The sequence below is a fragment of the Rhynchophorus ferrugineus genome, unplaced genomic scaffold, assembly GCF_030347505.1.
Source record: "Rhynchophorus ferrugineus isolate W39M unplaced genomic scaffold, kcgeb_rfMv2 rfM2, whole genome shotgun sequence".
Lineage (NCBI taxonomy): Eukaryota > Metazoa > Arthropoda > Insecta > Coleoptera > Curculionidae > Rhynchophorus > Rhynchophorus ferrugineus.
Genome location: NW_027472581.1, coordinates 23,372,636 through 23,390,785, shown reverse-complemented (window position 1 = coordinate 23,390,785; position 18,150 = coordinate 23,372,636). Strand labels below are relative to the sequence as shown.

General features: G+C 31.7%; 1 protein-coding gene across 1 annotated transcript in view; it reads right to left on the bottom strand.

The window, feature by feature from the left end:
• Ace (Acetylcholine esterase) overlaps window positions 1-18,150 on the bottom strand; it is a 331,041-nt gene that overhangs the window by 120,973 nt on the left and 191,918 nt on the right. The window lies entirely within an intron of this gene.

Genomic DNA, 18,150 nt, shown 5'->3' with positions numbered 1-18,150 from the left:
TCCTCCAATTTGTGGAAACATGTTAAAGTACTTCATTTAAGCAAGAATATGCGTGTCGAGTTGCAAAATGACCAATCTGGAAACATATTCTCTAAACAACTCATTGACATTGGTAATGGCAAATTTCCTATAGACATGTTGACGGCTTGCTTTTGCTATGACTATAAACAAGTCCCAGGGGCAATCATTAAGTGTTTGTGGTATTAATCTAGAAAACCCATGTTTCTCACATGGTCAATTGTATGTTGCCTGTTCCCGTGTTGGAAAACCATCAGATTTGTTTATCTATGCGCCAGGTAATCAAACAAAAAACATCGTATACCACAAAGCAATATAATGATAATAATAATAATAATAATTATGATTCACATGATTAACAATAAAGCGATTACTTACTTTTCAATCCTTATATATGTTTTATTTAATTATTTTTTATTCACAACGCCCTATCACCAGGGTGATGGTTCTGTTCAGGAGAATTTTTTAAAATACGTAGGCACAAAAACTGCCACATTACAAATCTTTTTGACAGGACGAAGTCTGTCGGGTCAGCTAGTAGTGCAATAAAAAGAATATCATAGGGGATATGTAGAACGGGCGAAAAATTTGAATCAAAATGATTAGGTGACTAGCCAGGCAAAAACAAATAATTAACAAAAAAACAATATTCTTGAAAAGAGTTTGGAGAATGGATGTAAAAAATGTTTTTATTGGTTAAATCGAATACTTGTTGCAGATTGTAATACCTCCTGGATCAATCAATAACTTTTTGGGATTGGGATTGTCGTAGTAGATCAACATTTCACACTATTTTGGTTCCCCAGATTGTTCTTTGTCACTGACATGATGCCATAGCATCATCATAAGTTTCCAAAAGTATTTAATGGGATTCAGCTGCAGATATATTTTAATCACGTCAAAAACCAATATTTACAGTGATAATTCGCATTTTCGTCACTAGGTATTGCTGAAAAAAATACACGAAAATACGTAGTAATATTTTTAAATGGCGACTTAGTTGGCGCAGTGGTAAAGGCGACAAGACGGTCCTCCTACTGTTGCGATAGTCGCGGGTTCGAAGCCTACTGGGGCCTGCGCGTTTGTAATTGTTTAACATTGTAGATTGTCATCGGGCAAAATGCAAAGTTCGATAACGAAAATGACCCCAGTCACGCCAGTAACTAGGCCGGGTAAGACCAGATGTAGGCTTAATGCCGAGGACCGTCGTTCGGAGCCCATGTTAAACTGTAAGTCCAGTCCAGACACACCCTCGTTGATAAAAAGGAGATTTTGAAATATACGGAAAAATTTAAAAAGAAAAAAAATCAAAGTGAAATCAATTCAAAATAAATGTGTGCGATTTAATATTTCAAATACACAATAAGAAAATCAATGCTACATCACTATCCGAATTATTCGACCAATAAAAAAGCAAATAGAAATAATCCTGAAAAAAGTAATACGCAAGTTGACTATTATCAATTTCGATTATTTTCTCTTCCGACTGAAAATTGTTTATACTATCAATTCCGTATATTTTTACGAGTCCACCACTAGAGTACGTGATCTGAAACATACATTTTTAACCCGGCTGAAACCTAAATCAAAGAGAAAAAAACTATTTCAGGACGCATGTTCAGCGCAGTTTTTGCCGGGTCGATTTTGATAGAACTTCAACTTTTTGTAAGAGAGTCAACGTTGTCGTACTTGTTAGTTGTATCGTATTATTCAGTGGCGTTCCCCATTTCCCTTTACTTTTTTTCCGCCTTCGATATATTAAAATATTCCGGATCAAGCTGAATTTGATATGTTCGCCTTCCGATGAATGTCTGGAATAAAATTTACTTTGTGAATTCTAAAGAGCAACTAATGATTTCTTTACAGTATTGTTCAAATGCGAATTAAATTCTTCCATTTATTCCATAATTAAATTATGTTCAAAATTGGTTCGTTCCATGGTCATCTTTGCTCAGTTTTCTTGCTTCGGTGAGTGTTTTTCCTCTCTTCTGAAGAATTTATTGGATACATACATTCCGGGTTCGCTTGGTCGTCTTCTGAATCTTGTCCTCTCCGGGTCTGTTTCCCATATTTTTCTTACCTATATTGTCTCATCGATACACTGCAAGGGTCCCTGCCGACTGAGTATCTCGTTTTACTGATTCCATATCGAGGTATTTTCTTATTTCTTTACTTCTCATCATTTCCATATGTCTTACATTCCTGACTCTTGTGAGATATATCAATAATGTTGCTTGTATCGTACCTTTATGTTAAATATTAGAAAAAAGAAAGGATAAGCCAGTAACTTGCTTTGTAGACTTGGTATTTCTTTTTGGTCAACGATTTTACTATTTCTAGTGAAGAAATATCATAAAATCTTCAGTCATTTAATATGATGTGGTGTAATAAAACAACCATTATATAAAGCATATAAGAATAAATAATAACCTCATAATAAATAGTATTAGGAAACTTTCAAAATGTAATACTTATGTCCATTTATAAGAAAAAACAACCCAAATGGCCTTGTAACCATTAACGAGCTTGGATTTATACGCAGGAACTACGCGATTAACGATTCCGGATCCTTGTAAAACTAACGGTTTCTCTTATTTTAATGGATCGCTTGATACATTAGCAAAACAGGATACATGATGACACAGCTTCCACTGATAATTTCAGGCTCCTTTGTCGTTTAGGGTGATTCATCAATTTTGAGTGTTCATCTAATCCCATTTCATTATCCATCAAAATATTTAGTTCCTACATATTGTGAAACCAAAACAAAGTTTTAATAGCTTTCTATGATTAAAAAGTGGTAGTATAGATTGCGATAATTTTTAGACAGTTATTTTTTTCGTGTACTGATTATTCTTTAATAATTTAAGAAAATTCAGCAATTAACCATATTCGGAAATTAGTAAACTATTAAATGAAAATTAATAGTTGCCATAAGAAATCTTATTTATACTTTTTTAGACTTGATTTAATTGAGTTCCAAATTGCTCCGAAGGAAGTTGTTTTGAAGCACTGATTGATCAGAGAATAAAGTTTGGAGTTTAAAATTTGTGAGCTCGTGGGATAAAGTATTTTATTTACTAGCTACAAAGCTTATGTTATAATATCTTAAAAATTATTAAAATATTGTAGTAAATACATTTTCGTCTAATTGTTGTTTGTTAAGGTTTATCAGACTAATGATATTATTTAATTCTGTCATTTGTTTCAGCTGATAAAAAATTTCAATACTCATATTCTAATTTTTATTATATATAGTTAATTACTATTTTCTTATCAGTGAAGTTGGTAAGGACGTTCCTTTTTAGGTTTTGCAGTAATCTATTCGTTGACCCGTTTTCGAACTGCTTCAATATTTCGAAGCGGTGTGGTAGATAAATCATACTAAATCAATCTGAACAAGTGGTAATCAGAAAAGGTTATGTCTGGCAAGTTGTCATGCAAGAGAGCAGTTCATTTTATGCTGGTAAACATCTGCAGTAATAATTCCATTCTTTTAAGCAAATTGTAATATACTACAGCTTGCTGATATGTACACCATATACACAGCTAGTCTTTGGGTTAACACATAGTTTTCGGATTTTATTGGGATTTTTTCATTGCTACTTTTTCATTGTCAGTCACAATACATCACAAAGTACTGTTCTATTTTGCCTAACAAGCAATGAAATCGTGTTGTTGAAACCCGAATGGTAGTCCGAAATGTTAATTTCAGTGAATTCTTGTGGGAACCAAAGTTAGATTATCTGAGAGTTCTTTGAAATTTAGAGCTGAGTTTTATTGTAATGCTTCAAATGCATTGTCTTAGAACTTATTGGTGCTCCAATGCTCCTCTTTAATAACCATTAAAATTGTCAATTTAAATAATTGAAACCAAAACCGACATTTCGGATGCTGCGTCGTGCGGCTTCGGCGGTAGCTTCAAATCAGTCAGTAAATGTAATAAACGTCGAAAATTGTAATTTTGAACGTTAAATGCATAGCGCCTGTATATACTCAATGGCTCAATGATGTCTTTTTACATAGAGAAATGTCGAAATGGCTGAGACCTAGCTGATAACAATTTAACAAAAATCAAATCTGATAGAATAATGTTTTCCTTAATAATTATAACCATTATTCATTTTAATTTGGATCATTATTAACATACATAACATACTTTTAACTGTTGATACCACTTCTTTTAGCCAGATTAGTACACTAATTTCGTATGTACCCCTTGAGTTTGTTAATAGATCATTATTCTGAAGGATTCTTCACGATATGTGAGAAAACTAGTTCATTTATAGTCATTCATTCTTAGTCATATATAGAGTTTCATTCTGTAGACTATCCTTCAATGATTTTACTCATATCAGTTATTCGCGTACTATGTCATGGCATGAGAGAAGGTACTGTGTAAGGAAATGACAAAGTTTTTCCTGACAGTGACACCCACATATTTGACATATTAGTGCTACTTATCGTAACTGAAGATCCCATATTAATATCTGGCTATCAACACAGAACATGGGATTCTTGCAAGAATATGTATACGGATTTTTAATAACAGATAAGACAGGTAAGTTCTGTATAGTGTTATTAATGATAAACCTATGATATATCAAGGAATTCTATTCATCATCTTCATATAAAACAATCATACAATCAACATCATATAAAACGGAGTACACTGATTACGAATCTCGAATAACACTAAATAAAAATGATTGCTTCCGAATCGTTAAATGTAGTCCGATGAAAGGAGCCCAACCGAGAGCAAAAAAAATACTCATCTCGAAATAATTGCCACGTCCAATAAAAAAATTTAATTACAAACATTCCCGGTCTGCTTTCGGTTGGGGGAATAAAAATAATACAGTTTATAAGTTGTCCCTTCCTTGGGACGAAATTAGTAAAGACGTCCCGCTGTTTAAGAACGTTTTAATTTGAATTGAAATTTAAGAAAGTGTGTCGCGGCATGTTTTCGGGTATAATATAACAAAAAATGAAATAAAAATAATCTGTATCAAGAAAAGCAGATATGAATTAGCTAATGCTATATGGTTTAGAAATATTTACGAATTGCATTCAGAACATTTTAAAATGCTGAATGCTGTAAGTTTAGACTGATTGTGAAACATACCTTTACAAATAAAATTTGTATTTACATAAAGGTATTGTTACAATTGCGAACTGTTGAGATAATTTCGAGGAAAATCTAGGTTAAGGTTCTTTTGGGCACAGGAATTGACCTGTTATTCCAAAATTTATCTTATCAATACTTCTTGGACATTTTACAATTTGGGCTTCCTAAACTATGTAACTGCGATATCATGCAATTAGTTAAATAGAAATTCCAATATACCTAAATACAGTCCCTTTTTGGACTTGCAGTTTAGTAAAAAGTATGAAAGAATGGACAATAATTCCTTTTCGTATAACCATGTTATATTTACAACATGCAAGGAAAAAGACGTATATAAAAATAATATGCTGTCAATGTTAATTCTGTTGTTAATTATCTATTCGTATATTCGCCATATATCTAAGATTTTTATAGACAATTCATAATTAATTATTAAGAAAAATAAATCACACTATTATAAATCAGTTAATTATTGTAATTGTTAGTATAGTAAAATTCACATATTTACCAAAAGATGTTGACCAAGTTAATGATGAGTAGTAGAATTAAGAATCTACTTCTTTTATATGAATGCAATCAAAAATAAAACTCGGAATGACAGGTCAATTCCTCGGCCCAAAAGAACGTTAACCTAGATTTTCATCCAAATAATCGCAACAGTTGGCAATTGTAACAATGCATTTATATAAATACAGGAATTGTAGAACAGCAATAATAATATATAAGTTTTATTTGTAAAGATATGTTTCACAATCAGTCTAAACTTACAGCATTCAGCATTTTAAAATAATCTGAATGCAATTCGTAAATGTTTCTAAACCATAAAAAAATTGCGTTTTCGTATATATTGATATATAGTATATAAATTTTATCACGGTTTCGTCACATTTTATTCAAATAATTCAGAGTGAAATACTCATAAAATCGATAGTATCGAGTTCTTGTTCTTGTTCACTTTGAATCAACGGATATAATTTAAATTAAAGAAGACAGGAGGGTCCTGCTGTTGCGATAACCGCGGGTTCGAGTCCTGCTGGGCCATGGTAATAAATTTATGTTTCTAATTATGATTGTCGATAAGATAAGAACGCAAAATTAGACAAACAAAATCATCCTAGTCATTCCAGTAGCCAAGCTGGGTAGGACCGGATGTCCTCCGGAATGACCTCTACGTAAATCACCCGCTAGTCGATAGGTTTATTACCTAGTACAGTACGATAGTAGTTCTATGTAAATAACAACATCTACATTTTATAAGACGAGCATTAATAATATTAGCTAATTCATATGTGCTTTTCTTGATACAGATTATTTTCATTTCATTTTTTGTTATATTATACCTGAAAATATGTCGCAACACACACTTTCTTAAATTTCAATTCAAATTAAAACGTTCTTAAACAGCGGGACGTCTTTACCAATTTCGTCCCCAGGAAGGGACAACTTATAAACTGAATTATTTTTATTCCCCCAACCGAAAACAGAGAGGGAACGTTTGTAATTAAATTTTTTTATTGGGCGTGGCAATTATTTCGAGATGAGTATTTTTTTGCTCTCGGTTGGGCTCCTTTCATCGGACTACATTTGAAGATTCGGAAGCATTCATTTTTATTTAGTGTTATTCGCGATTCGTAATCAGTGTACTCTGTTTTATATGAAAAATGAAATAAAAGATTTAGTTAGATGAAGATGATCAATAGAATTCCTTGATATGTCATAGGTTTATCAATAATAACACTATACAGAATTTACCTGCCTTATCTGTTTTATCTGTTATTAAAAATCCGTATACATGTTCTTGCAAGAATCCCATGTTCTGTGTTGATAGCCAGATATTAATATGGGATCTTCAGTTACGATAAGTAGCACTAATATCTCAAATATGTGGGTATCACTGTCAGGAAAAACTTCGTCATTTCTTTACACAGTACCTTCTCATTTCCTTACACATATATATATATATATATATATATATATATATATATATATATGTATATATATATATATATATATGCCTCTCTCATATATATATATATATATATATATATATATATATATATATATATATATATATATATATATATATATATATATAGACTCGTTCAGACTTACAAAGATCAGAGATATATATAGACTCGTACAAAGCCCTGTTCGCTTCTATTTGACATGCTTTTTCCAATTAACTGTCTACTGTCATATTCAACCTGTATTTATATATGCTGGTGAACAAAATAACCAATAAAATATAATATCGTATCGCGGCTGAAGCTGTAAGACCACAAATGATGAATTGAATAACCACAAAACATCAATGCTTTGAACAGTTCTAGTTCATGAATTCCCGGAATAAGCATCGCTGTTCAGGGTATAAGATCAGATATAAAGTGGAATGAAGTTGCTATGAAGTTGATTTGTAGTTGATATGTTATGTAGCAAGGGTGCACAATATAATGTTTGTCGTTTCTTCACATGGGAGGTGCTATAAAACAAGTCTGATGCGACACTGGGTATTCTAAGAAATCGCTCCAGTGTATTTATTATGCAATTATCCTTTATTAAGTGTTATTTATATTAAAATAGCATTGAACACTCAGTCTTGTCTATTTGGTAAGTTCAATAAGGTAACACTTCTTTTCGTAAAGTAAATAAATTATTTTAAACTAAAATAAAAGATTTTCTTTAAACACTTCCTAGCCTATATAACAGGTCAATTGAAAAGTCACCGATCTGACACATAGATGGTGCTAGAATTAAATCCATATATTTTTTAGTTAGCTCTAACCCTAAAAATATGCATATCATAGCATTTTGAGGGAAGCAACTGGACTGCACACGACGAATCCGTTCCAAAACGTGGGAAAACGCAACAGTTGGCTGGCAAGGTTATGGCATCAGCATTTTGGGATGCGCATGGAATAATTTTCATTGACTATCTTGAAAGAGGAAGGACCATCAACAGCGACTATTGCATACCGTTATTGAATCATTCGAAGGACGAAATCCCTGAAAAACGGCCGCATTTGAAGAAAAATAAAGTGATGCTTCACCAAGACAATGTACCGTGTCACAAGTCAGTGAAAACGATGGCAAAAATTAATGAATTGGGCTTTGAATTGCTTTCTCGTCCGCCGTATTCTCCAGATCTGGCCGCCAGCGACTATTTCCTGTTCTCAGATCTCGAAGGAATTCTCGTTGGGAAGAAATTTTCGTCGAATGAAGAGATGATCGACGAAACTGAGGCTTATTTTGAAGCAAAGAACAAATCGTACTACGAAAATATCCTGACCTGTTACAATATTTAAGAGCCTATATATAGATAAGCTAATAACAAAAAATATTGTTAAACAAATTTGTTTAGTTTCAATATTTCGCGTTTATTGATATTTCATGAAAAAATGTCTACTAAGCATTTGCGAAACTGCAAAGCTAAATTTATTTCCATGAACCTTATTAATCTGATTCTATCAGATAAAAAATGATCCGATTCGAAAGGAAAAGAAATACCAACAGTAGGAATCGCGTCTAAAATTTTCAAGAAAGTAATTTCGAGACATGTTTTTGATTGGTCGTCGCCCCGTGCATTACTTCAATTAATTTTGATATGGTGTAGGGGACGTGATGAGAAAGCGGAAGGTGTGGGAACAAGGAAAGTAAACAGACAGAGGCGCGCAGGCACGAGTAAAGTGGGATAACATGTTAGACAATAGTAATCAAATTATATGGAAAACCTAGAAAATATAACGTATAGCTCCCGCTAGTAAACAGGCCACTTATTTAGTTTTGTGTTTAGTTTAATAATATCTAACACTGATTTGATTGTGTTGATTTACTTCTACGAAATACTGACCGAAATTTAATTTCAAAAAACCGATTTGTCTGGTGCTTGCATGTATTTTGATCATTAGTTCACTTTGAAAATGTATTTATTGGGAAAAATTGGCAACACTATATCTTTTACAATTCTTTCAACGTGCGGTCGAGCATTATCATGCAAGAAGACGATTTTGCATCTGTTAATCGCTCTTGCTGGTCTTTCCTATAGTAATATGTCACCTAACTTGTTCAACTAACATCGGTAGCTATCTGCAGCAATAAACACATTCGGTTTTAGTAGTACGCAATACATTGCACCTTACTGACCCCACCATGTGCGCAACCAGACTGTACGGTCATATTCCTCTTCGGTATCGATGTAGATAGACTAACCGATAACATACTGCAATTGGGAACCGTTAGGGGTTCGCAGAAAAATCTTCCTTTTTCCTGCCCAACCAATCGGGCTTGTTGAAACGGTTCCAAATAGAATTTTGAGTCAATTCGTATAGTGGCCTTTTTCCGTCCTTTTGGATATTTCATATATCATGCAATTATCTTAAAAAAGTTCACCCATCAGCTCCTACGCTGTCTGACTTTTCTTTTGAGCTTGAGCGCTAGGTTTTCTAGCAATAAATCTTGTATTACTTTTTCTTCGATCATTTTTGGTCCTTCAGATAATTTTTTTTCAAAGACGTCATTGACCAACCGACTTAAATCGATGAAAGCAAAACTTGTGTATCGTTATAAGTTTCTAAATACCAATAAAAAGATATCGCTGATCAAAATACATGAAAAACCTATAGTTTCGAAAAATTTTGCATACGCCTGACAACCGGATGGCTTTGACAGGCTCATTCGCTTACACGTTAGAACTAATCAGAAAATATTGTGTCTCTTTTTGACTAGAACAGAATGAGAAGAAAAATATTCTAAAACGAATTAACAAATTGCGGCAGGCAATACATTAAACATCTTGATGACGTATGTATAAAAAAGCTTTGGATAGACTATATATAGTAACACATGATTAATAAATTTTTAACATTTGTTAATTTTATAATCAAAAACAAGAATTTTATTTATGTATTTTCAACTATCCAAACTACAAATTTCAACAAAATTGGTTTTATTTTCTTATTTTGTCGCAAAGAGTACAAAACTTCCGCGAAAAGGTATCATTAGATTTAAAAAATGTACGAAAATGATATTCCTTCAAATATAACTTTCAAGCATTAGTTTGGGCACTTTTAACATAACTTCTTGAGACATATGACAAAAATCATTAAAAAAAAACGTTGCACAAGTGAAACTGCTCATTATATGATAAATTTAGCAACTTTATTCACCTTATTTTACATATTTTTATTACCTTCCTGCAAATATAACAATTTAATTTGAAGGAATCGTGATTGGATGAGCCATGCTGAAATGAAAGTTAAATGCTGTATTTGTTCGGAAGTTATTGTTGAAATAAAGAAGTCTCACAAAAAACTAAACGTAACTGTTACCCGAAGAATGTTTTGGACATTTTGTTGTAGTGCTCTCAATTAATCGGTGAATAAAAGTCAGAAGATTCAAGTCATAGTTGTCAGGTTTGCTAATGCTGGACATTTGATGACTGCTGATATATTTCATATTATTAGTTTATCCGAGTAGGCCATTTAACAGATATAAAATTAAATGCTTCAAAGCCGACAAAAATCACAGTCTCTCAGTACCTATCTATTAAGTCGATTCAGTGTTCTTCCTTCCGATATATAGAATCGGATAACTCCAAATTTTATATTATTGCGATATAAGGGATTGGTCCAAAATGTACCATAATTTGATTGTTTTTTTGTAATGGACGGTTTTAAAATAGCTTATGCCTAGTGGTACTTATTCAGTGAAGCTAATGTTTGAAAGGTAATTGTTCATAAAACACTTCAGAAAGTAATTTTCGCCATATTTTGTTTGATTAATTCCGAAACTGATTCCGAAAATTGGAAAACACAGCAAAGGGTCATGGGAAATGGCGTGGTGTTTATAGCGATCAAACAAACAAGTGCCTAAGTAAACGTCGTTAGTCTCAGAATTAGTTTTCGTTCCAGATATTTCCATATTAAAAATGTACCTCGTTGAACTATTTTCTTGGATATATGTTAAATTCTTCTAATAAATAAAGTAGCTTCAAAAATATTTGTAAATATCACTTCGTACTGTGTACAGCTATTCCAGCAGCTACAGTGACAGAGGTCGGTTAAAATATAACCCCAAACAACGCTTTGATTGTATGTTATGACATGTAAGTTGTACATCTCTAATTAATTAATTAAATTTCTAATTAATTAGTATTTCTAATTTGAAATGATATTTTTAGATACACAAAATATATACATGATGTCACTGACCATATAATATATGATGTCATATATCATATATCAGTGCATTATGTCATTTAATTAAAATGATATATGATGTAGGTGTATGATGTATGATGATTTCCTCTCATCGTATTACTGAGTTATTGAAAAACAGGCAAAGAAAAAAAAAGACAACCTTCAAAATAACTCAATTCAAAGTATTCAAAACCTAGTATGGAAGTAAGTATTTCGATTTTATGAATTGGAGATACGGAGATTTGATTTATAAGGTTGGACTATCGATTGTTTAGCACACTCAATAAAGTATTCACTTTGTTGAAATAATATGCAATGCTTTTAATGTATGGCATTTTTCTGAAGTGTAAACAATACACTTTCTTTGTCCTCTAACCATGTTGATGTATATAGTAACAAAACCTAATTATGAACATTAAAATATAAATATGGAAACTATGGCATTTACATGTGACAATTTTGGCACAAGCAAGGTTTTAAGATACTGACAGAGAGGCAAACTTCATGCTAAAATCTTGAAATGGCTTTATCAGCAGAATTTTATACACAATGCCTAAATAAAACAGTGAATTTCTCTAAATATGGTTTAGAGCTACAAAAAACATCAACATTGGATTCAAAAACTGTGAACAATGTGAAAATAATCTGTAAAAATAATATCAATTCAAAGAATCCGATTCGTGTTTTATTTACTGATCTTTTATGTACGGGATTTCATGTTTTTTTTTCTGTAGTATACGACTGTACGGTAATGTTTCTCTCCGGTATCGATGTAGATACACTAACCTATAGCATATTGCATATTGCAGTTGGGCCTGTTGAAACGATTCCGTAGAGAATTTCCAGTCAATTCGTACACTAGTCTTTTTCTGTCCTTTTGGATGTTTCATATATCATGCAAACATCTTAAAAAACTTCATCCATCAGCTCTTACACTGTCTGACTGTTTTTAGAGCTTGAGCTAAGTTTTCTAGCTATAAGTCTTCTATTACATTTTCTTCGATCACTTTTGGTTCTGCTGATCCTTTTTTTTTAAATGACGGCATTGACCGACCGATTAAAATCGAAGAAAGCAAAACTTTTAGTCGGATACGAGAGGTATTGCCATAAGTTTCTTAATGTTTTTAAGGGCATCAGTAGCAAATTTTTTCTCCAATATTTCATATTTTCATCAATAGATATCACTAATCAAAATACATGAAAAACCTAACAAATAGACTTAATTCAAATTTGATCGTTAGATCAATCTTTTATATTTACTCTTCTTGATTCAACCGTTGTTTAGATACGTTAAAATATCTTTAGATATTTAGATTCTATGCAGAGAAAATAAATTTACATTTAAATGGAATTAAGGTAAAGTATATATATATATATATATATATATATATATATATATATATATATATATATATATATATATATATATATATATATATATATATATATATATATATATATATATAATATATATATATATATAATATCTTATATTATAATATCTTATATATATAATATCCGAGTGGACAAAGCGTGGAAAAACGCAACAGTCGGTTGGCAAGTTTATGGCGTCTGTATTTTGGGATGCGCATGGAATAATTTTCATTGACTACCTTGAAAAAGGAAGGACCATCAACAGCGACTATTACATATCGTTATTGGACCATTTGAAGGACGAAATCGCCGAAAAACGGCCGCATTTGAAGAAAAAAAAGTGTTGCTTCACCAAGACAAAATACCGCGTCACAAATCCATGAATCAATGAACTGGGCTTCGAATTGCTTCCTCATCCCCCATATTCTCCAGATCTAGCCGCCAGCAACTATTTTCTGTTCTCAAATCTCAATAGAATGCTCGCTGGGAAGAAATTTTCGTCGAATGAAGAGGTGATCGCCGAAACTGAGGCCTATTCTGAAGTAGAGGACAAATCGTACTACAAAAATGGTAACGAAAAGTTGGAGGGTTGCTATAATCAGTATATCACCCTTTGAAGGGAATTATGTTGAATTAAAAAAAAACTAATATTCCCAAAAGTATATGTTTTACGGTAGTAGGCTGAAATTAAACGTAAAAGCTACATTTGTTCGGAATTTATTGTGTAAATAAAAAAGTCTCATAAGAAACTAAGCGTAACTGTCGTCCGAGGAATGTCTTAGACAATTTATCGTAGTGCTCTCAGTTAACCGGTGAATAAAAGTGAAAAGTTTCAAGTCGGAGCTATCAGGTTTGCTAATGCTGGATGTTTGTTCACTGCTGATACATTTCATATTATTAGTTTATCCAAGTAGGCCATCTAATAGATCCAAAATTCGACATGCCTCAAAACCGGCACAAATCACAGTAATTTTCGGTATATTTCATGAGGTGATAAAGTTTGCCTCTCTTTTATTAAACTCGTTATTAAAGGAGCAGATAAAGAACTGGAATACAAATATGTTACTAGAATAACTCACTCTATATACGTAAAGCGATATCACCAGGTGTGAATTTTCGATAGTTATTTAGCCGAAACTACATGTCACATATACTTCGCCGGTGTGTTTACTAGATCGACTTCATTCTTTTCGTTTTCCATGTTTTACATAACCAGATTACCATTGTCTAACTTGTCTCTCTCTATCTATCGTTTACCTTCTGGCGGCACTGGTTTTCTGATCGAGTTACCGATACAAAATGCAAAATGTTATTGAGACACTGCAGAAATAAACATACGCTGAAAACTACATAACGCACATCAGGAGAAATATTGTCGGCCATTTAAACCAATCATATGTTTTCCATTAATCGTCTAGGTTTGAGCGAACGGGCCGTTTTAAGATGGAAATAAAAACAATTCTCATCTTTCCTTATTTTTCTTCATAAATGATAAATGGTTCTTCCTGTTCTCGCTGTCCCCTTTCTGTCAAAGTTGGAAATAAAATAGTTCTGATGGAGATAATCATTTCTTCTGTTTCTTTTGCTAAACGTTATATCGCTTACTAAGTATAATAAATTTGTAGCTTATGGTTGTTTGATAGAAATAGCCATTATATGGGCTATTATATACTAAGAAATACCCCCTTATGTTGATATCGAATATCCATGTTAATGTGCTTTGAAACAAATGTGAACAAAATGCCAGAGAGGCAAGATTCATGCAAAATTCTTAAGATAGAGTTATTAGCATAATTTAATAACATAATGCTTATATAAAATAGTGAATTTCTTTAAATATCATTTAGAGCATCAAAAAACCTCAATAATTCTTTCAAATATTTTTCCAATTTGTATAGCCTCTAGACTGTACATATTGGATTCAAACACTGTGAACAATTTGAAATATCTGTAAAAATAACATTAATTCAAAGGATCCAATCTGTGTTTTATTTACTGATCTTTTATTTACGAGGTTTTATGTTTTTTTCGTGATATAGAGATCGATTTTAAAAGCACCAACAAAAAAAACAAAAATAAATTAAAGGTTTAATGGATATAAATAACTTTAACTAACCCCCGATAACCCTTAATAAAAAGATTAAATAAAACGAGCTCTTCGCTTTTCTTTTTTCTTTAATTTTTTTTATTATTCCTTTGAAGAAAAGAGAAATATTTTTACAGAGCATATTTCATGAGGTGATAAAGTTTGCCTCTCTCTTATTCGACTCGTTATTAAAGGAGCTGATAAACAACCGGAATACAAATATGTTACTAGAATAACTTACTTTATATACGTAAAGCGATATATCCCGGTATTATCAGTAGAAAATTCACCAGGTGTGAATTTTCGATAGTTATTTCACCGAAACTATATGTCACACATACTTCGCCGCCGTATTTACTAGATCGACTCCACGCTTTTCGTTTTCCATGTTTTCCATAACTAGATTACTATTGTCTAACTTGTCTCTCTCTATCTATCGTTTACATTTTCGCGGCACTGGTTTTCTGATCGAGTTACCGATACAAAATGCAAAATGTAATTGAGATAGTGCAGAAATAAACATAGGCTGAAAAATTCATCACGCACATGAGGATAAAGATTGTAGGCCATTTAAACCAATAATATGATTTCCATTATTCGTCTAGGTTTTCGGAAGGAAATTAAAACCATTCTCGTATTTCCTTATTATTGTTCATAAATTGTAAGTGGAAATAAAATAGTTCCGATGCAGATAATCATTTCTTTTGTTTCTTTTGCTAAACGTTATATCGTTTATTAAGCATAGTAAATTTGTAATCCGATGTAGGTTGTTTGATAATATAGCCATTATATGAGCTATTTTATACTAAGTGGCACTCGCTTATTAAAAAAAAGGACACGACATAAATGTTACTGTTGAGATTGATAGTCCTTCTAATGTATCGTCAAATGTATTGTAAAATTCAGTTTGTAATTTGTTTTAAACTCGAAACGATTTTTTTCTGATATATACTAATATCTCAACAACAGAAAGAATACTTGGAACATTTGCTGACAACACAGCTATAAGGAACAAAAGATGTGTCTTTGTCTAAGGCAATAGAAAAAATATCTATATGTAGTGGTCAACAATATCTACTACCAGTGTTAGTTTTGCGCTGAGGCAAATTGACAAAAACTGAACTATATCACTTGATGGATGCTCGATTCCTCAGACTCTAATCAGCTAAATACCTTGGAATATATCTCGATGGAAGGTTAAACTGGAAACATCATGTCAAGCAAAAAAGCAGAGAAGATTATCCTTAAAGTTAAGCAACTGTCCTGGTTAGTCCGAAGGTGCTCTCTACTTGACCTAAAATCAAAGAGATTAGTTTATCAGTCAATCGTAAAGCTTATTTGGACCTATGGGGTGCAAAATATGAAGTTGCTCTAATCAATCAACTAGTAATCCAATGCATCCGAAACAAAGTTCAACGACCAATTACCAATGCTTATCGCAACGTAACCAACGAAGAGCTGCACCATGACCCCGGATTCAAATGTATACACGAAGTGATCCAAAATTTCACGCTAAAACATGAAATTAGGTTGCTAAATCACAGTATTTGTACCAATTGTGCTTCTAATCGGTTACTTCGAACAAGAACGAGATACTGGGGGTTAAAATAGCTAAGATTTTGTTAATTAATAATGTTTATAATAATTTATCGCCAATATATTATTTTTCATGGTGGCAAATTCAACAAGCATGGCTTTATTCCTGGAGCCGAGTCAGTGTTAAAATAGAATAAACATGTATAAAATACATATACGATGCAAACACAAACTATGTAAATAAAATATTAATCAATCAATATATGAAACGAAATTAAACATAAGTAAATATTATGCATTTAAAATATATCAATATAATAAGTAGAAACATATTCTAGCGGTTAAATATAAAAATATAGATAAAATATAATAAAAAATAAATAAAATTAACTAATTGAAAAATAAAGCATATATAAAACAATAACAGTATAAAATTATAACTCATAATAAATCTTATAATATATTAATATATTGAGACCAATGTAGTAGATAAAATATAACGTAAAGGTTATAAATATAAAAGAGTTTGGTTTCTCCAAAATAAAATTAAATATGAGATAAGAAATTAAATAGAATATTGTAAATGAATTTCATGTAAATAATTAAATATTTTATCGATGTGGTTTGAAGTGAAAAGAGTTTCCAGATTTCTAGGTATGTTATTTCTATCTCAAAAAGACCGTAGAGCCTCACATGATTGTAAAACATATCGGACTGTATTTACTTGTTCACAATAATCACACAAAGGAGGAACAACGCCGGTCATAAGATATGAATGTGAGAACTGACAATGCCCGATCATTAGCCTATTTAACAGGACCTGCTTATACCTATTAGTAGATAATGTTATAGAAGCAAAAAAATCTTGTTTAATTAATCATAATTTATTATCGCCTTCCACCAAGTCTCATTCTAGTTGAACAAGACTATCGATTTTAGTCGTAATAATGGGATATAGATCCTTATAATATGGAAAACTAGGAATATATCTACCATTTAGAGTGGCTTCTTTAGCTGCTTTGTCGCTCATTTCCCTCTATGCCCACATGACTGGGGACCCAAACAATTGATATTCTTCTTTTCCGTTCAGCAAGATTGTGATAGATGTTATAGATGCAAAGGATAGATGCAATAGGGTGTCTAAAAGTAGCATTTTCAATTGCCAGTATAGAGCTCAGGGCATCAGTACAAATCACTCAACCTCCAATACAATCTGTAGAGAGTTAGTGTTTTGTCACGGGTTTCAAAATCAATCAAATCTTATTATTATATTAATATTTTATGCGGCAACGTTGCGTTATAAATTTATTGGCTATTTCATTGGAATTACCATAATTATAGAACATTTTTGTTCAAACAACTCATTTGCACATATCTACAGGTTATTTTATTACAATTTACTTTATTTATTCATTTTATAAATATCATGTTTGTTATTGTCAGTATGGGGGTGAGAGAGAGTCGTTTTGGGCTTTTGTTCTGGTGTTCTGGGAACCGTGCAAAAATAAATAATATTGAGAATTAATATTGCTACAATTATAAAGTATATATATATATATATATATATATATATATATATATATATATATATATATATATATATATACTATATATATATATATGTAAATATTTAGTGAATAAATAATAAATAATAAATATTTAGAACAAAGTCTTACCGCTAAAATGGCTTTCAATATATTTAATAACATTATTATAAATCCTTAGATAATCTAGAAAAACATGTGCGGTCTTTTTTTAGTATTAGCTCCTACATCCATTTTTCTTCGGATTGTGAGCGATACGTGACCAGAGAA